The sequence below is a fragment of the Anoplophora glabripennis genome, unplaced genomic scaffold (assembly GCF_000390285.2).
Source record: "Anoplophora glabripennis isolate ALB-LARVAE unplaced genomic scaffold, Agla_2.0 scaffold694, whole genome shotgun sequence".
In the NCBI taxonomy this organism is placed as follows: Eukaryota; Metazoa; Arthropoda; class Insecta; order Coleoptera; family Cerambycidae; genus Anoplophora; species Anoplophora glabripennis.
Genome location: NW_019416780.1, coordinates 45,218 through 69,219, shown reverse-complemented (window position 1 = coordinate 69,219; position 24,002 = coordinate 45,218). Strand labels below are relative to the sequence as shown.

The 24,002-nt window shown below is 34.2% G+C and overlaps 1 long non-coding RNA gene across 1 annotated transcript in view; it reads left to right on the top strand.

The window, feature by feature from the left end:
• Nucleotides 1–2,557: 2,557 nt before the first annotated feature.
• The window catches only part of LOC108913107, a 28,502-nt gene continuing 7,057 nt past the window's right edge, over nt 2,558–24,002 (top strand). The window contains exons 1-2 of the long non-coding RNA XR_001964608.2: nt 2,558–2,846; nt 2,940–3,192. This is a non-coding gene — a long non-coding RNA (uncharacterized LOC108913107). The remainder of the gene's footprint in view (nt 2,847–2,939; nt 3,193–24,002) is intronic.

Genomic DNA, 24,002 nt, shown 5'->3' with positions numbered 1-24,002 from the left:
TAAAGCCCTTAAAATGTAATTTTACTAAAACCAATATAAATAAAGCCCTTTTGGAGTATAGAAATACTCCAATATCAAATGAAATAAAATCACCAGCAGAGCTTTTGTACTCGAGAAAAATTAGAGGTTTTCTACCGTTGTTAGCAAAATCATTAAAACCAAAAACTAATTATCAGAAACAAAAATATTTACAGAAAAGGCAAAATGTACAGAAGAAATATTATGATGTAAATACAAGAAAATGTATAGATTTTAAGGAGGGAGAAAAAGTATACATAAAGAATAATGATATTTGGACTTTAGGTGTAATTTGTAAAAAATTAAAATTTAATTCGTATGTGGTCAGAGAATATAAATCAGGTTCAATTAGGAGAAGAAATGTTAGTTTTTTAAAACGATATTATGAAAATTCAGATTTATATTATTCAGATGATGAAAACTGCAATACAAAAGACACTGATATAGAAAGTAATGTTGAAATAGAGTCTCCCAATACTGAAATTAAAGAAAAAAGAATTTCTCTATCTCTAAGAACGAAATGTGGCAGAAAAGTGAAAAAACCAGAAAGGTTAGAATATTAGCAAGTAGTTATAGTTACTATTACCTATGTTAATTATAAGTTTAGCTAAGTTTAGTTAAGTTTAGATTAGTTTATAAACTATAAGTACTTTCATTAAAATTATAGTTTTAAAATATGTAAATATAGTGTACAAATAGTCAATGTATATATTAAGATAATTAAGGAATGCTATTATATATTTTTAATAATAATCTCATTTTTCAAAAAGGGAGATGTCATATTAGGAGTAAGCAACATTGCTTACTACATATGAAAAGTCTGGTTGCCTACATACATTGATGAAGGGAGTACCCCCTCTTCTACAAAATGTAAATCTACGAAAGATATTTTGAATAAAGAGTGACTAACCGAACGTGTTTGAATAGACACCTACCCCGACACACGAACGAAAGTAAGATAAAAACCCTAATATCACACTAGCAAAAAAGAAACTGGTGGATTCTCCCCGATACTATTTTTTTGACAGATATTCTCTCAACAACTCCAGTTTTTGATTTTCGATTTCCAACTTTCTCTCTTCAATCGCTAATCTTTCATTATGCCTCTGATTTTTTTCATCATATTCTTTTAATTTCTTTTCAATGTACTGACTTTTCAGCGAAGAATACTTTCTTTTATTAATGGGCCTTTGCAAAATTTCATTTTGTGACTGCCGAGGTCTCTCTATATCTGATTCTTGCACGTCCGTTTCATTTCCAATGCTGGACGTTTCATCTGCAGTGCTAGTACTTGGATTATTTTGATAGTCAAACGTAGAATTTAGTGAATGAGTACATTAGTTTGTTGGCTTTTTGCCCAAAATTTCATCCAAATCTTCAAAAAATAGAAACCTAGATGGACTTTGTCCTGTTCTTACTCTTGTGTCTTTGCACATTGAATAACTTCTTGTGAGACTCTTCCACTTATTCTGTACTGCTATAGAATTAATAGTAAAACCTTCACTTATCATATCGTTAGCAATATTTTCAGACATGTTTTCTTTTCCTAGGATTACTTAAATCTTTGTAATGTATTCCCATGCTTTTTATTAAAGATTTCGTCTGGTTATATGACCATATACTTATATTTTTCCTAATTGATGCATCTCCTGCATCATCAGAGCGGGGGTATGAATTACTCTGCAAGGTTTCTGTATCTTCCCCCTCAACAGCTTCTACATTTTTTTCCATAATTTGAATTGGGGCAGAGGTACATTTTGCATGAAAAAGTAGTGTACTGAGAAATTGCTCATCTAAAAATTAAAGTGTTAATAACATTCTATGCAAACCATTATTGTACTAACCTGCCTGAGCTCTTAAGTTTCTTTACTGACAATTATTTTGTACTTTACGTTTTCTTCTGGGTCATAAATATACAAATCGTCAGTATCAACATCAATACAACTCATTTTTAGGTTGAAAACAAGATTTAACTATTTGCTGTTTGGTATCGGGATCGGGTGTACAAAACGTCAAAACAGAAAAAAATAGTAACTTAACCTCACAAACTACAAACAGGGCTCCAAACACTAACAGAAAAGATGGTGCATGAGGGGAAAAGAGAGCGAGCCCTGGTGCAGCCCCAGTGCATGTGGTTATCACAAATGGAACAAGGGCTTCGTGCACCAGAGGAACCCAGAGCTCCTCTTGCTGCCAAAAGGAATACAGTAAATGTCGCGGAAATAATAATTATTATAGACATTTCGAACCTGTGCGTATCAACTCACCAGCTGCTTCTAATACGTTTTATATGTAAGTTAATGTTAGGTTTTATTTCTTTCTTTACACACACAAAACAACGTTTTACTTTTTGGCTCGCTTTATTTCGCTCACGCTCTTATAACATCATAAAACAACCTAACCTCATATTCTTCTTCTTCTTCCTGTATATATTTTTTGACCTAATATCTACAAACAAAATAAATAATTGCCTACATTAACAAACATTTTACCAATACCATGTTGTAATGAATGTTCTTAATATGAACATGTAATAAATGCAGAAAATGTACTACAACAATCGAAAGTTGGTACTGATCTAGTGTGATGAATTTAGAAGTTGGTAGTTGGTAGCATTGCTTCTCATGAAATTGAAAATCAAATCAGGGGATCTGTGAATAGAGAGTGAAGTTTTTATTAAGTTTAGTTTCGATGGAGACGGGAAATTGTTTTTTTGTGTAACATTCCAGCAAACATTTATTTGTACGTTATCATCATTCTTTATGGAGGCTGACTTTCTGGCGTTATAAACGCAATGGCGTTCTCGTGGAGTTCCCGTTCGAGTCTAGGTATTAGTTTTTTTAAATAGTTATTTAAGATCTACATGTGTTACATTTATATGTTGTTATTGGACTAGCCCTTTAAGACTCTTTTCTCCGTAGGTGACGTTGGGACTTACATAAGTGTATAAAGGACTTTTGTTGAAGCTTTCATTTAGCGAGGTTATGGAAGAAATGCCGGTTAAACTTCATTTGCTGGAGTTTGGAGGCTATGGGTTGCATCTGGAGTACTAAGGCCCTTGGAGCCCTTGGATTTGATGTTCCTGTTGCAGTCGCATGTATCGAAGGGAGCTGCAGTCGCAGATCTCAAAGGGGGTTGCAGTTTTGGCAATGCCAAGTCAGCCGTCTGGTCCAGGTACTGATCTAAACTTCTATTAATCCTTTGTCACAACTTTTTTATAATAAGCGAAAAATTTTCATCAGTTTTATTTCTTGATATCGATTTAAAAAAAGTCGAAAGATGTGACGTTCTTGATACAAATCAAAATAACTTTATGACTTATAATGTTTGGAATTATTATCATGTGAAATAACTTTTGACTAAACTATAACCAACTACTAATAAAACTAATAAGAAAACATTAAGACAAATATTTCTCAGAAAATATACAGTGTATTTCACTTAAAGTCAGTACACCTCCGTATTTAGGATGGCGTTGACCGATTTCTAAAATTTTTTTTAATATGGTAGTATTCTACCTTTTGTTATTATATTTTTTGACGTGATCTTTTCTACAGCCTAAGTACTATCTTCAAGAAACGCCCCTCAAAAATTAAAAAACGCAATTTTTTAAGAAAGAAATGGATAGCATTTTCGATTTGATCGAAAGTTTCATTATTTCACAGGATGTTCACAAAATAGGTGCAAACTTTGAAAAATTTCACTCATTGCAGAGTATTAACACTGGAAATATTTTCAAGGTATTTTTTCATAATTTTATTAACCGAAGGTATATCCATGCAGTTTCATCGATTTCACTCATGCAGAGTGCTCACAATAAGATATATATATTTTTTATTATACCAGAAATGAGTCGCAACGAAATAAAACTTAAATATTACTGTTTTCTATTAGTCCACCAACATTTGGTATGCACTGTTCAGTTTGTCACCTCTTGTTTCTAATAACGCTCCTCAACGATATAAATCAATGAAACTGCATAGATATATCTTCGGTTAATAAAATTATGAAAAAATACCTTGAAAATATTTTACACTGTTAACAAAGAAAACTCTGCAATGAGTGAAATTTTTTGAAGTTTGCATCTATTTTGTGAACACCTTGTAAAAGCTATAATAATGAAACTTTGTATTTAGGGTTTAGAGGCGTGATCAAATCGAAAGTGCTATCCATTTCTTTTTTTTTTTTGAGGGTCTTTTTTTACTGATAGTAGACTTTAAGTGAAACACACTGTATATGTTTAAACGATGCATTACAAATCTTTGTAAAAGTTGGTGTAGTATTTTGGGATGTGGTTTTTATTAACCAAATCCATAAGACTAGGGTTACCAGATGAAAGCTTGTCCACCTAGGACAAGCCTTTAAGAAAATTCAGACAAAATCCAGTCGTCATAATTTTTTTAGCAATGTAACAATTTTTCCATTATCTGCTTATTGATGATGGTTACCATTATACCATTTTCATTTTACTAATAAAATAAGAGCAAAAAAATACATTTTTTATTCAAACTTGCAAAATAAAACAAGTTACGGTAATTATTTACTATAGCGTCACCCTTTCAAATCTTCACATAATTGTTTCTACCCCCCTATTTTTTATGGTGCTGAACACGAATCTGAAGTTATTTTTGTGCGTTCGAACCCAGTTTTTGAGAAAAAAATTTTCAAAATTCTAAACCGAATATTTCACGTAACAAAACACAGAACTCTGTATATTTTATGTAGCTTTCAGAATATCTGTTATGAACAATTAACATTGTTTACGAAACACATTTTCGCAAATTTCATGTAAAAAAATATGTATTTAATAAATAAAAATTTTGTAGCTTGAATTCGCCATTTGTAATTCGTGACGACAACATTGAGTTTCCCCACTCTCATTCATCTCTGTTCATCCCATATAATTTTATCTGTTAAATACATATTTTTTTAGTTCAAATTTGGGAAAATGAGTTTCTTAAACAATATTGATTGTTTATTACAGATGTTGTGAAAGCTACATAAAATATACATAGTTCTGCGTAGTGTTATGTGGAATATCCAGGTTAGAATTTTGAAAACATTTTTTCTCGACCGCACAAAAATAACTTCAGATTCGTGTTCATTAGCATCAAAAATAGGGGGGTAGACAAAATTTGATGAAGATTTGGGAGGGTGACGCTACAATAAATAATAACCCAAGTTATAACACACGAAAAGAACTGAATCACTTTACAGGTACTTTTCGCTGATTTGTATTTTGTTTAAGAGTTAAATTTTCTGGCAAAAGCACAAAAGATTTTACATAGGAAATGGTACACTTTGCATATTTGAGAATTTTGAACACAATGAACAAGTTCCATACAGATCTTTCGTGGGTACGAAAAACGAAATATTGAATTCGGACGTAAACAAGCGTTGGGATACAGCATAGCTTCCAAATGGCTTATTATTTTCTTTACAGTTGGCTACATAGTCTCTATGAATGTCTGCCAATGAACGACTACCATCTATAAATATTCGGGAAGAAGTTTTTCGTGTATGGTCGGGTCAAGCAGCTTATGTTTGCCATGTTTTCCCCGTTGGTCTGGTTCAAGTAACACCTGTGCTACCTTATTCCGTTTTTCTTGTGCTGTGTGTATTGTCCGATCATTTACGTCCAAAGTACGTTCAAAAAAATACCTTGCAAACTCAAATCTTCTGCCATTGTTTCCTAGTACCACCAACACGAACGTAGTAATATGGCGGTACTATAGACATCATAGAATTATTAATAAAATCTCTCTGCTTTTCTACAGGGTGCAGGTATAGGGTCATTGGGTAATATACAGGGTGAGTCATTAATTATGGTACACAGTTTAATGGCAGATTGTTGACGTCAAAATATAGCGATTGAGCCAAACATGCTTTAGTCAATTGTTGCTCCTTTTCGTTCTACAGGGTGTTAAAGTTGAAAAATTATTTTAGATTTTTTGCTATACAGGATGGGCCTCGGGGGCTAGGGACCAAACGGCAAATGTTATAGAAACCTGTTTAGGTGGGTATGTGTAGGTTGATTACAGCTATATTTTAAAAATATTTTTAAATATACAGGATGTTCACGAAAAGCGTTTAAATAGAACACCCTTTATTTTATTGCATTTTTGAAAGCACCGTAAAAAAATAGATGAACTTTATTAAAGGTTCTGCATATCTAGGACTTATTGTTTGTGGATACATCTTCCAAAAAAATTCGATAAAAAACAAAACAGCACAAATATCTCCAATACCGTTAGAGATAGGTATAGGGAACGTATACACAGTTTGAAAGAGTTTTAAATTCCCTAACTTCCAAAGTAAAAATATACTGGGTGTCCCATTTAAAATAACGAAGTTATTGCTGTTTAACGTTGAGAGAAGTATTCAGCAGTTTTTTGAATACTACTACTACAATACTAAGTGACGACAAATATAATATTTTATAACTTCAAGGATCTAAAATACACTCTCCAAAGCTGCTTCCTTAAAATTATTTTTTATTGCTAATATTAAATTTCTACGCTAAGCCTGCATTTTCACTAAAATTGAAATATCTCACAAACAATAAATCCTAGGTATGCAGAACCTTTAATAAAGTTCACTAATTTTTTTACGGTGTTCTCAGAAATGCAGTAAAATACAGGATGTTCCACTTAAAAATACATAACTGATGTGGTACGCTTTTCCTGGACACTGTGTATATTTAAAAATACTTTTAAAATGTAGCCGTAATCAACCTAAACATGTTTTTATAACATTTGCCGTTGGGTCCCTAGCGACCGAGGCGTTACTGGTGACCCACCCTGTATTTTAAGTGTGTACGGACCGATTGTTTTGAAAATTGTCGAGGTGGCAAATACGAATATACAAACAGTGTTGGGGTCACGTCTAGGGGTGCTAGTTATACTGTCTTGAATTTTTTAACTAGAAATTATTTAACTACGTTTAATTTTGAATAAAAAAGGTGTGTTTGTTAGAAATTGATAAACTCAACGGTTTTCGAGATACAGACATTTTAAGATTTTGAGATTCGACAGGAAATAAATTAGAAAATTAGCAGGTCTTAAGATACCAAGCCTAAATTAAGACAAACATTACAGCAACTGAAAATTTTACTGTATCGTGACAAATTATTAATCATAAAATATTCTCATAGCTACCACCACGACTCCAATGCACTTATTTAAATTTTGTCTGATGTTAAATAAAGTTCTATGTTTGATAATATGAACTGATTCTTGAATATTTGTCCACAGTTGTTCTTGACTATTAATAATGTCTTTGTATATTAGAGATTTAAAATAGCTCCAAAAGAAAAAATCAGTGGATTTAAATCAGGGCTACGTGCAGGCCAAGGTATACATACTTCACTACTGCGTCCAATCCAACGGTGCCAGAAATTTCTATTAAGATATTTTTTTACTTCTCGAGTATAATGTGCTGTCAATTTATTATGTCAATGCCTACGACTTTCGAATAAATACTTTTTTAATTCCGGCGAATCTCAAAAACTTTAAACGTCTGTATCTCAAAAACATTTGAGTTTATCGATTTGTAACAAGTACAACTTTTTTATTTAGAATTGAACGTAGTTCCATAATTTCTAGTTAAAAAAATAATAATTGTAATAATACAAAAAGTTAGACATGTTTTTACATCGATAGGACAGCATAAGAAGCGCCCCCTAGAGGTGACCCCTACACTGTTTGCATATTCGTATTTGCCACCTCAAAAAACGTAAAACTACAAATTTTCAAAACAGTCGGTCTATACATACGTAAAATATAGCAAAAAATTGAAAATATTTTTTCAATTTTAACACCCTGTAGAACGAAAAGGAGTAACAATTAACTAAGGCATGTTTGACTCAATCACTATATTTTGACGCTAACAATCTGCCATTAAGCTGTGTACCATTATTCACCCTGCATATTAGCCAATGACCAGTAGGTAGAGAACATTTTCTGTCTGTTGATCAAATTTATATGAGCACTTCATTTTGCATTTTTCACCGCATGCAGCTTTAATTTTTCTCTTATTTCTGATCACCTTGTTTCGTATGTGTTTCGTACGCCTCTCCACAATTTCTTAATTTTTTCCACATTTCTGGGTCTCTTTCACGTTTGACTCCTTTCTTGGGTGTCAAACCTGGAAAAATATATATAAAATCAATCTGTCTTTTTCTTCTATTCTAGGTTCAGGCAAAATTGTTACAATCATTTCCAGTGTTATGGAGGAAATATCATGGTCACATGCTTTAAACTTGTCATTGACACGAACAAACCATTTTTTAAATTTCTCCACTCTGGTATCTCGTAATTAATTCCTTTAATATTTTGTGTTACTATTTCATGATTGAAAGCTTCCACGTCATCATCTGATTCTTCTTGTACGAGTCCCTCGCTAGTTTCAGGTTCTGATGTTTTAGATATCTGTCTTTGTCTGGTGTCGTCTTTGGCATTTAATTTATTTTGCTTCATTTTCTTTGATTTTCTTCCCTTTCTTTCTGTTTTTGCAATACGTTATCTATGGTAAGTATTTCACCATATTTAATTGGTTTTAATCAAGGAACAATTTGGCGTTTTACTTATTTGATTTTCTGAAGGTGTATTTTTAATAGTTTTTATAGAATTGTCGAATAATTCAGTAATATCTGAAGGTGCTACAATACTTTTCTTTTGAATTAAAGGCTTCTTATGATGTTCATTAGTTACTGTTTCATTCACGACTTCAGCAGTAGATGGTTCAGTTTGGCTTGCAGCAACACAAATGGTTGCTTCATTTTGGCTTATATATTTGCAGTATTCGGTAGAACACCCTGTAATTTTCTCTTTTTAAAATTTGCAAGTGCTACGGGATTAAATTCAGCTTCCGAGAATTTTTTTTCATCCACGGGAAAAACACCTGCGGGATAAAGTCCCTTTTTAATATTTTCTGATTTCTTGCTCTTTCCACACACCTCCTAATAACTCAACAAATTTATTTAGTTTTTTCTTCCATCTGACCTCCTATTTCATATCTGCCATTTTTATCTTCGTCGTCTTGATTTGTTTCATCTATTATCGTCCATTACAGCAATGTTACCCGAAACTAAAATAGTTATTTATAGGTAACTAGTGTGTTAAGTAGCTTTTTTGAGGAATGAGAGGTATTATGGAATAACTAATGAAATTAATGCCTTGCATGGAAATCTCCGGTAATATACCATTTTCAGTTACTATGCATTCCTCAATAATGCTGGTTGTATTACTTTGCATGTCATCATTTTTTGGTTCATTCAGTTGTGAAACCATTGCAACTATTTTTTTCCCTCTTGACATTTATAATCTGCACAATTAAAAAAAATTGATGAGATTATCTTCTATTGATACAATGTATCAGTATGGAGTTACACAATTTTCATGTTCATAGAAAACAAAATAATTTAAAAGGAAAATTGTGTAACTCGGTGTTTTTTTTTTAAATAAACTGTTGTCGGGTTTTATTGTAAGTTATCTTTTTAACTTTAGGTATAAACTAAAATAAAAATACTTACCTTACTTTGTATCACGCCACACTTGCTTTATTATCAAAAATTTACTCTAAATACCGGCTAAAGTAAATGAACAGAAGTCAGGTTATAACACAACCATGTAAACTGGGGATATACACATTTTTCATTTACAAATAACAGCTAACTGGAGTTGGGTAGTTTTCGATTTTACTAATTTTAAAAAATCTGCTTCTAAGGGACGTAGACAAATTTCTGTAGTAATAGCTTTCGTTTTTAGCTAATAGATGACACCATAATCTAAAATTCGACCAAATATGGAGTTAACACTTTTCGGGTTTCACCGACGATATGTGATTTTTTTCATCATCACTGACGTCACTTCTGTACGTGAAATTCTAATATTTTTTGACATTGCAAATTGTGAAGTATATTTTTCTTACCATCATTCAACTTAAAACATTTTTTCTTTGATAATTCTACAGCTACAAAAACTATCCTAAATTATGATGCAAAATCCAGATGGAAATAAATAAGTGATATCTGCCTTTCGCTGCCACCTTCCGATTTTGGTTGTGGTAGTCTCCTAACAACATCTTCCTCAGAAATATCAAAAACTTCCTTTTCTGACTTAGAAAATTCTCTTCCTTCTCCATATTTCTTATAATAAACAACTTTAAATAAATATAAATAAATAAATTCTTCCTAATTTTCCTTGTCCTCAAGAAAAACTTCATCTTCTAGATTCTTACTTCTGGATGCAGAGCTGCTATCTTGAACCAGTTTTTTTGTAACTTTATCAACAGATTTGCTATTTTTCCTCTTTGCTAGCTGTTCCTCAAGTTCTTCTTTCTCTGGAGTCCACGTCAAAATTCTAGTTTTTCCCCTTCGCACCCCCTTCCTCTCGCATTTGTTTTCCTCATTTCTGCTTTAGGAAATGGTTGAATCATTTCTGGAGATACAAAAGTAATATTGTCTTGAGTGGTTGCCGGGGTGATTGTAGTAGACACGATGTTGTTGCTACTGGAGAACCGGGACCACAGCTCCTTCATTAGGGAGGGGGAGATCTAGTACAAACGATCCTAAGAACTCGTCTTCCCCAAATATTTCTTCATTTTTTCACCCATAGAAACACGAAAATGCAACTGGCATGTTTTGTTTTGAAGGCGTAACCTACAATGCAGAAACAAGGGGATTTGGGAGGGTCTAAACATACATGATGGGCTGTTGTAACTATTAAATAACAGAGGGCACCACAGTGGTACTTGCCCCAAGGTACAAACGTCCCAAGGTACAAACGTCCCAAGGTACGACACCTTCCCCTATTTATGAAATCTTTGCTATGCTTATAACGAATTGATTCAAATTTCGTTGGCCCAGAAGCAGAAGGTCGTATGTGAACATTTATCAGTTATGAGAAAAGTGCAAAAACATATTTTCTAACTTTTCAAAGTTAGGTCCTATGAAAAGTTTTCCTTATTTTTTATGTTTTCTTTTTCTATGACTCTTTTGATCTATTGCCAATGATATTTTTTAATTTATTCTCTTCATTGAACTTGAATTACTTAGTTAGATATGGTTAAAAAATGAGAAAGTTGTTGCACATACCACCTTTTCGTTAGAAAAGAACGACACATAAGACCTAGTGGATATAATTTTATTATAAAATCTGAAATACAATGGAATACAAATAAAAACACAGAACACATTTTGTCTTAATTAAATCTACGCTAAAAATTGGTTCTTTGTCTTCTTCTTCATTTTGGTCTGGTTCTGGTATTCTATCAGATGTATTTTTTGTAGTTGGTAGGTTTAAATAGAAATCGTGATAAACTGGTTTTATTTGATTTTTCTTGCAAAGATTAACAAGACATTTTTTTTCTTTTCGGAGACAGGAATCAATTTTGAATATTTTTGTTTCAATAATTGTATTTTTGACCTTTTTCTCTTTATAAGAAAAACTGGAATAATTGTATAATTCTCATCAAAATAATTCTTTTTTATAAAAATCTTGTCTGGTTCACTTTCACGTTAACTTCATATGGAGTTTTTCTTCTGGAGTTCCTTATAATTGCAGGCCATTCAGAGGGACTGGAAACTGATTGATTTTTCTTATTTCGCTCTGTAATACTGTGCATCGAATCCACTTCCATCTCTGTGACCAGATTCCAAAAAGTTATGTTCGATGATATCTATATTAGTATTTTGTACAACATACAGCAACAAACTAGCAATATAACGGTTCTTGTTCTGTCCTCCACAGGAGTCAGAATAAAGTGAAACTTCCTTTACATCATGTGAAAGACTCGTTAAGAATTTCATAATACAGGTGCCAATTTCATCTGAACATCTTTTGCCTTCAACCTCAGTCCAAAAGTAGCAGTATCCTTGTTTACTACTTTGATTGAAAATAGTAAAATTGTAGGAACACAATTTCAGCGTATAGAAGAAACTGGAAACATTGGAACAGCTTCATTATGGAGTATCAACGCATTGACAACAGTCGTTCTTGTTAGAAACTCAAGCCCTACCTTTCGGTAACATTTTGTACAACGTCTGAGTGGACTACTATAAGGTGATATTTGATCAGAAACATCGATGTATGATTTAACCGAATTGTATTCTGTTATGGTGGAAGGTTTATTTTTAACTCCAGTCCTTGTTTGAACTTCAGTTAGTTCTGGACAAGATTTCGTTGTTAGAAAGGCAACGTCTCTTTTGTCTAACCACTTGCCAACAATAACTTTTGTGTTACTTTGTTGGGCTGTCATTTCTCCTCATGTTAGCTTTTTGTCAAAAACACGTTTGGGGTTATGTTTTCTATTTTTTCGAAGAGTTCCGATCAAGTGAGTCTGATTATTATTTAGTTGATGAGCAAGACTAACACTGGTATAATAATTATCAGTCACTAATGTTCTTCCAGTGTTAAGGATAGGTTGCATCAACTCCAAAACTACCTGCGTGGCCACTGGTTGATTAGTGGGTCGGACTTGCTTCCCAGCGTATATCTTAGAGTTGTAGGTATAGCCACCCTGACTACATAATTTAAAAATTTTTATGCCATATTTATGACGCTTTGCAGGTATGTACTGCAGAAATGACAGGCGTCCTCTAAAAGGTACCATAGGTTCATCTATACAGACATATTGTCCTGGGGTTAAAGCTGCCTGAAAATTCGTGTTGTATATGTTCAACAGTTAAATAATAATAATAATAATAATAATAATCTTTATTATTAGCCATTGGCTAGCACATATACAAATATACACAAAAGAACACAAACTTTAATACATTTACTTCTTCAACTAGCACACATATCTATACACCTATAAACTATACATCAATTTTTTGCCTTATATATATTTTGCATGCTTCTTTAAATTGTGATAGCTTATTTGTTCCTCAAGTTTGAAAAGTCGGTTTCCTTCTGGACATATTTCATTGTCTGAAAAGTGTAAACAAGACAGCAATGCTTCAAATCGACATCTTGACTTGCTTGTAACTGCATGAATGTTAGTTTTATATATAAAATTGGTACTCCAGTAGTCCCTCAGGCGTGGTTTTTGGTCTAAACCCATCCATATGATTAAGCCCAAAAATGTTAACATTTCTTGACGATTTGTATCAGTCCAATTTGCAAGGATCGAGTTTCTTGAAAGTGTTTCATTAGTGATACCGATGATCTGCTTTTGTTCGGCATAACGATTTGTTTCCCTAATAAAAGATCAACTAATTCATCTGTAAGCAGAAGTCTATAAAACGAAATAGAGACGAAATCTTGACGAGTTTTCACAATTGCACCTAGTGAAGGATTAGTAAGACAAAGGCCGACACTACATGAAGTACAGTGCCATCTTGTTCGATGTGGTTTATTTCTTGTACTACACCGTGCACACCGTACTTTGCTTCCATATACAGGCATATGTGCTACTTTATCTCTTCGCCTTTCCAAAGGCACATAAACTTTGAATTTTTTTTTCGCTCCTTCGCTTGGGGCTGAAGGTTCAGCACCTATTAAGCCATTTGCCACCAACAAGCGAAAATATTTGAGGGATAAATTTTTCACGTTATTCGATCCAGGCCCGGATCCAGAGACTGGTTTTGGGGGTGGCGCAAAGCACTTCTTTATCATTATTATTATTATTGTTGTTGTTATTTTTTTGATGACGTAAGGTGTAGGTTAGGAAGGGGGAGGGGGGAAGGGGGATTTTTGAATGACAAGAGATATTTAATTTAAAAACATTATGCATATATTTATTGATACAAAAATCGATATTTTACAAAAGAACGCTATGCTATGACAACATTTATTACAAAGCAAATTCTAGACGATGCTTTCGGCTGTTCGCATACCGGTCAAGCACGCTGAGAGGATCAATTTCAATATCCCGATGGATGTGAACGAGGGACAAATTGGTTAACCTTTCTTCAACCATAGTTGACCGCAGCCAGGTTTTAATTCGCCGAAGCGAAGAAAAACTCCGTTCCGCGGAAGCTACGGATACAGGAAAAGTTGCCAGGATTTTCAACAATTCGTGGATGTGGGGGAAAATATCGATGTCGCAATGATCTAATAATTCTAGCGCGCTTGGAATGTCCGTCAGGTTTACATTTTCCCATTTGATTCTCCACAGCAGCAATTCGGACATGATATTTCTCGCCACAAGCGCGGCTGGTGTACCAAAAAAATTACAATATTTTTTCGCGATTTCATGCACAAGAGTCTCCGTGTTCTCATTGGAGATGCTTGCGTTTTTCTCAGAAGGGAATAGAAATGAAAGATTGTACAAACTGAGGGTTTCTGGTGAGAATCGACTATTCAAATCGGCTAAAACATTGTCTAGAAGTGGAATATAAATTGACTGTCTGTAATAACTTTCAGGATCCCGAGTTGAATAATTATCTCGATTTTTCTGGAGTTTGACTTTTCGCGGCATAGTTATTGTTACGCCCAATTCTGTTTCAGCAATTCCTAACACTTCGTGATAAATGGTTTTAAAACTTGTGTCACAGTTTTCTCGACGGCGCTTCAAAATTTCAATTGTGTCATTTAAAATGTCTTGAGCGGCTTTAACGTCGATATTTTTTTTTTGAAAAAATCTGCTTAGTGGTAATGTACAACTTAAAACATCTCCTAAGCATACCAGCGCGAACAAGAATTCAGCATTACATAATGCTGATAGCAGAGACTTACTTTTTGAGCTTGTCGCAATATCTTGCCAGCTAGAGATTTCATCTAAGGCGTCCACAATTTTGCCGATTTCCACCCTAAACTGCTCTACTCCATCGTGCCGCTCGATCCAACGAGTTTCACAGAGACCAGAGAGCGCATGACCGAGATTTCGCTTCAAAACCTCAGATTTTTTGGCCGATTGAGTGAAGAACGCGATAACTTCTTTCATGGTCCCAACAGCGTTCCGTATATTTTGCACACGCGAAGATTTAGAGATCGATAAATTTAAAATGTGATTATAACAAGGACAGTATACCGCATTTACCGCTTTTGCTTGAATTTTTGCAACCGCCCCGCACTTTTGCGACACCATGACGCTGCATCCGTCAGTTGAAAGCCCTACGCAATTGTTGATATCTATGTTCTCTCTTTCTAAAAAATCTACGACAATCTTGCCTATATTTTCACCAGTCATTCGCATTTCCTCCTCTGTTTCTAAATTGGTTCCATCTACATAATGCTGGCCGATCATTTTATAGACATCAATGAACTGGACAAAATCCTCTCGCACCCGATTTTCATGTAAATACCTGAAGGAGACAGACATTTGGGAGGTATGTGAAACATCGGTTGTTTCGTCGAAAATTATACAAAAATATTTAGCTTTTTGCAGTCTGTTACGTATCGTATTTAGAATTTCTTTACCACAGTATTCAATCAACTCATTTTGTGTCTCTTTACTAATATAAGTTGCCCTTGAGCTACAATTTTTTAAGTGGTCCTTTAGTTTAGAGTCTCCCGATTGCACACGAAACCGCAAGAGCTCCCTAAAGTTCCCTTCATTAACAGCTGATGGGTGGAGTAACAATTCGCCGTCATCCCTATCGCCTCGGAAAGGAATATTTTGTCTGCCGAGAAAGAGTATTGATTCAATAATCGGCAGGATCCGGTCCCGATTTTCCGCTACCTGCCTACTTCTCTGAGTGTCAATTTGGTTGATGACTGAAGTCGATGGATTATCCCATATGTATAAAAAACTTTTCCCTTTTGCAATAGCTTGCTGATGGTAATGATTAATCCCATGATTTGCCAAAACATTTAAGTTCTTGAAATTTGTAACTGGGCAGGTCACCAAACGCCCTAACTCGATATTTTTTGCAAACCCACCAAGATTATTATTCACAAATAGCGGGCAATATTTACACATATACCCGCCCTTTGCACGCGAAAATACTAGCCAATTGGAAAACTTCTCGAGGTGGCTATGACTCGCGTACCGCCTTTCATACGTGCCGTTCTTCCTTTTGTGGTCGGAAAATGGGAATCGGTAGTTTTTGTCTGGCTTCCAATGGTTAATCAACAAATTTTTTTTCGTAAAATCGTCAATATTTGTCGCGTGTAAAAAATCTCCAATATCGTACGCCCCTGACTCAATGCTTAATTGAGATTTTTCAGCAGGAACTATGATGTCCGTGTTATTTGCGACCGAGACTGAATAATTTTCTGGGAGCGAAACTGCTTCCGGCTCAGGAAGAGATGATGCAGTCGTATGATCCAAGCATATTTTTTTTGTAGATGGTGCGAAAAAAGCGTCTATAGTTTTTTTCTTACTCTTACGCGTATCAAGAACCAGAGCCTACACAAAAAACACATTTGTTCTTGTAAAAGGAAGTTTGAGGAATGGTGGAAAAGAACCAACAAATTTAAGTGCTCAAAAACGACTACTCACCATTCTCGACAATGTGTCAAAAAGGGGCGCGCTAAAATCTTAACTTCCCAAATATTCAATTGAAATATCGGCGCGACAATTATTACGCTCCAGCGAATCGGTCTTCGGTTTCAACAGAATATTCCATGAATTTGAATTAGGCACTGATGATTTATCGGTTAAAAACGAAACAACACTAGAACTGCACTTTACGTTCAGACGACACCTTCACCCACTGTTTCTCAAAAACAACTGCGGAGTTTAACTCCCTGCATCCTTTGAAGATTGAAAATCTGACTAAAAACGGGAGTGGGGGTCCCCCCACTGCCCACTGGGGGAGAGGTATCTCCAAGAGACAAGAAAACGCGTAATCCAAAAATTCCGGGTTTTGAGATTCAAAATAAAAACGTAAAAGAAAAATAACGAAATTTCCCATTCAAGCCATAAAAATTTATTGCGCCATAAACGTTTTGAGACAGGCGTACGGAAAATCCTAACAGGCAGACAGGCAATCTATTGACTGGCTCTATCTACCTGTCTCCGTTTCGTTAAAAGTCATAATAGTCCAGTCGGCGGAGCCAAAAAACGAGCCGAAATGGCTGTTGCTTGATGTAAACCTGTTTTTTTTTAATCGAACCGGGAAAATGTGTACATTCGGAATATCGACCTGCGGAAAGCTGAAAACCATGGGAAGTTTGTTTAAATTAATGAAAAGTGCAAAATAATTCAAAAATGGCCCGTTTTTTCGGATATTATCGCTTATTATTCGTAAAGGAAGCCTCGGACGAAAAAAAGTAACTAAAGATTTTTTGTTCATTATTGAATGTTGTACAAGATAGGCATATTGGCGAACCAAAATTTTTAAAATTTGCATTGCAAAATAGCAATAAACTAATGAAAAATGTGGCACTTTTTCAGAGGAGCTTGACACTAATGAATCCTTCTACTTGCATTAATATCGAATAACTGCCTGTTGTCGTTTGGAGAAATTGAAGATCTTTAAAAAATGTTGTGCTTTGGGGGTGGCGATCGCCACATCGCCACCCCCTCTGGATCCGGGCCTGATTCGATCGCTCATTGAAAATTGTGAATGTATTCTTCACTGTTAGGTCTATGAAATGCCATAGAATTCTATGCCACCACTTTTTGTATTTTCTATCAATTTCGTAACACAACTTCAACATATCACATTTGTCGTCTACATAACTTATGTGTTTGTTGTCATCCTTTACCAGCCGTAAACAACTGAAGTCCTTCGCTGATCCATACTTTTGTTTTCGTGATGTCATTTCGGTGTCTTGAGGATCATGAAAATTCCTCAGAAAATACACTGGCTTATTATCCATCCATTTGACAAGAATTCCGTCAGTAGTAATTCTCCAATTGGAGTCGCCCCTCTCCATGTTCTTGTCAGTTTCGAAGTCTTTAGGAATGTGTTTGCGGGTTTTCTAACCGTACCGCAAGCGTAGATACCATCAGTTTTTAATTTTTGATATAATTCAACCGAGCTGAAGTAATTATCCATGTAAATTTCATGGTGTTTTCCAACCAGGTCCCTCGAGAGATCGGTCACTACCCTTCCTCCTAGATTCTGTTCTGTAACATCTCCTAGTTTTCCTGAAACAAAAAAATTATTTTCCAACAGCAAATTTGGATGTTTAGACAAACTACCTGTATAGATTTGAAATTGAGATACAAAACCAGATCCATTTGCCCTAACCCACATTTTATAGCCCCTCTTTATGGGCTACCTCCTGCCTGGGATCGAACCGGGGACTTTCCGCGTGTCATTAATTAAAATACTAGGGTTGATGCATTCCCAGTCTTTCTTATTACCAATGGCTTTTCTACATCAGGGCATAGGTCTTCTTGCTTATCGCTTCGAATAATGTATTCTTCTGTAAAGCTTGTTGATACTGATGCTTCGGTTGTTATTGATGACTGACCGCCAGGACTTTTGGATTATTTCTTCTTCTTATTTTTACTTTTTTTGGTTGTAGCAGAATAATCTGAAGCTCTTTCTATTATGTCTGATGACGCAGCCTCCTTGACATCAATATTGTAAAAAATAAGGATACGGATATCATCTGTGACAGGCTTATATTTAGTTCCTTCTTGGGTATCAACAATTATACCTGCACCCATTAATAACCCGATGATATAGGGTGTATATTCTTTTTTACTGATTCCAGTAGGAGTATTGATATAAGATATTCTAGAGAAATCGTTCCAATCAACGTTGAACTGCTCTTTTTTGGCAATCTCTCTTATTCCTTTCTTGAAAGCACTGTCATTTATATTACAAGGAACATACCGTCGCTTGAGAGCAGAACTATTTTAAGTCACAAAAACTAAATTATTCAGGAGAGCGTTTTTTTGAATTTTCAATGACGTAATTCAAATTCGTAAAATGTTATGTATGATATTACTATCAAGTTAGGTTATAAAAATTATGCTTATGTTATAAAAGAGATTGTCTTCAAATTTAAAGAAATCATGGACATAGAATATTAAACCAATAGTTATGAAAGCTATGTCCAAATATCTGAACTTGGGATAGTTAACAAAATGGGACTTAGGATTATTCTGATCAAATGACATTTTAAAGCAAAATGAAATGACTTAAACTTTATTCCATATTGGTAACATTAAATTTACAAGTAATTAAGTAACTAAGTATTTCTTGGGAAAAAATATATAAATTGTTATTTCAAAGTAAAATATAAATTTATTCATTGTCAGTCTCTTTTCCTACACTGAATGAATAAGGCAATTTTTTTAAAAAATCGTGATATTGTGCTTTTATAACTCCTTTTTCACAGAGAAACATCAAGTGATCGTATTTCTTTTTCGGAAGCGGTATTGGTTTCGTATAGAGTTGATCCATTCCAATGGCCTGTATGTCAATGTCAATTTTCTTTCTGCCCTTTTGTGTCAAATTAATTTTTTCAAAATCTTGCTGATCATACTCTGTTTTAAAGAGAAGATAGTTGGGAAATGCCGGATGTGTTTCAATAACCTTAAATGAGTGAAAATAAACTTTTATCGCCATTATCGTCCTTTTCAAAATTAATGGCTGTTTTATCTTGTAAGCGTTTTAAATTAAATACATCTTTTTGGGACAATTCATGAACTTCATAAGGCTTTTTTCTTTTTGCTAGCCGTACTATAGAAGTCCATTGGTTAGGAGTATACACCGGTATATTTTTCGATGCTCTCTCGATCACACTGTGTACGGAGTCTCCCTCACTTTGGGTATGACCACGCTCTAAGTAGGTATGTCGAATTTTGATGGAATATTTTATTGATAAGTAGTTATAGATAGCATAAAGGTATTTATTGCGGTTTTGACCGGCACAGTTATCAGAATAGAAAGAAAATTCCTTTATCCCTTTTTTAACGTTGCTTTCTATATAAAGTAGAAGGCAACTTCCTATCTTGGAAGCGCCTCTTTTGGCGATACACTCGTGCCACATGTAGCACTGACATTCTTTTGTCGCCAAATTAAAAACTGGAAAGTTATACGTTGACAACTTTAACTTGTAATAAGCTAGCCCGACGTTAGATTTTGCTGTAAGTCAAATACAGCAGCACAAAAATTTTCTTTGTTAGAAGCTAACTCTTTATCACTATTCTTTAGATCACGAGCTTTATCTTTATTTTTATTATGTTTTGTGTATTCTTCTTCCATCTCTGCTTTGTTCTCTTCTGATAGATTATTATATTTGTTGCAAATGTCGCATAAATCCTTTTTAGGTTCAAAAAAGGATGAATTAAATTGTGTACAAAAAATATGCCTGTACATACTCTCCGTTGCTATTACGAGCACGTTGTTATACTCACAATACTCCCGATATAGGCAATACATTTTTGCAATATTAAGAGTTTGTGCAAGGTATTTTCGGCTAATGGATTTTCTGCAGTAATGGCTTTCTACTGTTTGGAAAGAGTTTATGTGATCTCTGACAGACATTTTTACTGAATCGTCTATTTGGGAATTCTTGCACGCTGTTTCCCTTCTATCGTTTGATACCACCCTGATGTAGTCATTTTAGAAAAAACTGTTTGCACTATTTGAGAGCTAACACTAAGGGTATTTAAGAAGAATATTTTACAAACTTCTATGTTGATGCCTCCACGTGCCAGATAATACCTATATGTAAAGTTCCTTCTACTTGGTTTCTCGTCAGCTTCAGCATCCTTGCTTCGACGATTGCGAGTTCTCTCTTTCTCTGTTATTTTAACAAATTTTGAAATGAAATCTCTTTGGCGATTTATGTCAGACAGAGACCAAAATCCTGCGAATATTGATTCTCGATCTTCAGCTGTAAATTTTTCTTGACATTTTCTTCTGCAATTTTGACACGTGATTTTAAGTTGCCTTTTAGGCTGTATTTTGCCTTTCCAATTTGTGTATTCTTTGCCGCTATTTCGGGAAATTTTAATAACATTTCTCCTCCACGTTTCGGGATGTCTTACTTTTTTTCTACTACGTTGCGTAGATCCATCTGTTTTAACATTATCACCATCACTTTTATTAGAGCTGCTTGAATGGGAAGGTGCGAAATCTGGATCGTTACTTTCATTATCTGTGGCAAAAGGTTCTGTGTCTGAAGAGGAAATGAGCATGTCTTCATTGATGTCGATATTTTCTTCAGCTTCAACAGATCCTCATATACGAAGGTTTGTTGATGAAGATTGCTCTGGGATATTCTCAAAAAGATTATTATTGGTGTTGTTTAGATTATCCACAATGATTTTATTGTCTTAATAATTGTCACTAACTACATTATGTTCTAACACGTGTTCGGATTGCCTTTCATTTAAAAATGAATTTAAATCTTCACAGATCTTGGTCCTTAAATCTTCCAGTGATTGCAAATTTGAGAAGAAATGTTCGCTACCAGCATAAGCCGATGTTTCATGTGGTAAAAGACTTGAAGGTGGTTTTAAGTTGTTCGATTTTTTCAAAAGTTCTTCACATGTGGCTGATTTTTTAGGCTTCTGTGTGTGAGATTCACTTTGTCTATTATAGTCTGAAAACAAAAATTGAAATTAAACAAGAAGGTACTTAAGTTGCTATAATCCAAACCGTTGTGAATTGGTTATTTTGATTTTTATGCTAAATGAAATGGAACTTGGTAGTAGCAGTAAAATGAAATGGATAACAGGTACACTAAATAATTTGTTGAGCGCTTCTTGGTGTTACAGATAGATTGAAATGCAAAAAAAAACAAAAATAGCAATCTATAATTACCTACCTAAGTTCGTTAATCAGCCAGACTGTCCCGCGCCATGCACACGATTTTCTTTGATCTGCTGCTTGCTATACTAGGATTTATTTTTTTTTATATAGGGCAGAACTATTCTATGTCTAAGTTTTAAAAATGCTAAGTACAAATATTTAAATCAGAAGTATTCTATCTCCACATATACGGCTGGACATGAAAGCATCCACCATTGACCATAGTTCTGCATGGAATGACTCGCGATCAAATGAGATTGCATAGTTCGGTTTTTCCGTTAGCATGAACCATAACTTATGTGTTTTCTGCTTGGTAGCTCATAATGCGGGTTAAGCTTCTTTGTGTAATTAATAAAGCCCTTACTTTCCACAATTGAAGGCGGTTGATAGTAGATTACAATCATATGTAAAAGAACTTTGTCAATTGCTAGACAAAACAATTTTAGAAACAAGTGGTTGTTTGTATCATCATTACTTGTAGATGAGGGCCCAATTTTATTATGTTTAGGTGTAGATCTGAATAGAAACAAGGACTGTTATATGCAAGTACCGATAACACTTTTACTTTTTCTTCATTTTTATGTATGCTTTCTAAATGTCGTGGCAAATGTTTTATCAACTTCCGACAAAACGTGCAATAATTTTACTAAATTATTTAAAGGTTTCGGGGGTGCTCCACCACCAGTCTTTTGCTGCTCTACATACAGTGTGTTTCACAAGCGATCTTTTCTACGGCTTACTATCATTAAGAAAAGACCCTCAAAAATTAAAAAACATATTAGGCATTTTTTTAAGAAAGAAATGGATAGCTTTTTGGATTTGAGAAATATTTTCAAGGTATTTTTTGAGTTTCATTGATTTCACTCATGCAGGGTGCTCACAATAAGATATACTTTTTTTAATATACCAGAAATGAGTTTTCGCAACAAAATAAAATTTAAATATTACTGTTTTCTACTAGTCCACCATCGTTTGGCGTACACTGTTCAATTCGTCTCCTCTTGTCTCCTCAACTGATGTGTTATTTGTCAACATGCTTGTCTAATTCTATTACATAAATCTTCTCTGTTCTGGGGCCTGGTTTTATACAATTTATTTTTCAGCTCCCCATAAAAAGAAATGAAGAGGCGTCAAGTCTGGAGCTTTTGACTGCCACTTAGTTCACAATCCGTTTTGTCGCGATCTATCTGCTTTCTCTGGAAATTCTCATTCAACCAATGACGTACTATTACCGCACTATGAATAAGTGCTCCATCTAGTTGAAGGTAGAGGTTCTGTCTTACATACATGAAGAGGAAGTACATGTACTGAATCCCAGAAATCATTATTTAAAAAAGTCAAAAAAATCACTATAGATAAACGTTAAAAAAGAAGGGTCCGATTATTGGATCACATAAAATCCCACAAAACACATTAATTTTTTTAAATAAGATTTATGTAATAGAATTATTAGACAAGTATGTCGACAAATAACACCACATCATTTAAGGAGACTTAATAGAAGTAGGAGTAGACGAATTAAACAGTGCATACCAAATGATGGGCTAATAGAACATAATAATATTTAAATACTATTTCGTTGTGAAACTCATTTCTGGTACAATAATAAAAATATATAATTTGGCTGTCTTGTTGTGAGTAGCCTATATGAGTGAAAACAATTAAACTGCATAGATATACCTTCGATTAATAAAATTATGCAAAAATATCTTGAAAATATTTTTCAATGTTAATACAGGAATCTCTGCAATGAATGAAATTTTTCGAAGTTTGCACCTAGTTTGTGAACACCCTGTAAAAGTTATAATAATGAAACTTTGAATTTAGTTTTGAGGTGTGATAAAATTGAAAATATTGTCCATTTCTTTCTTTAAAAAATGCCTGATATGTTTTTTAATTTTTGATTTTCTTAATGATAGTAGGCCGTAGGAAAGATCACATGTCAAAAAACAATATCAAAAAGTAGGCCTTTTTGAGTACTATCACTGTTTTTTTTTATTGATTAACAACACCATAAAGAACACTAGACTTTATTGCACATAGAACAAGTAATGTTACATTTATTCATCAGACGTGTATACATGCTGTATACATGTATGTAGTATGCCTCTCTATTACAGTCTGTACAACAACTAACTAACTCCGCAACCGCGCAGTTACTTGAGCCTCCTCGAGCTCACCCCTCCCCACGGCATTGACGCACCGCCATTATTCAAATGCCAAACCAAATTAAACCAACAATCTCATAAAAAAAAGAATTTTGGAAATTGGCGAACGTCATCATAAATACGGAGGTGTTTCAATTTTAAGTGAAACACACTGTATATTTTTCTTGTTTTTCTTCTTATATTTGTTTTTAGCTCCGAAATAA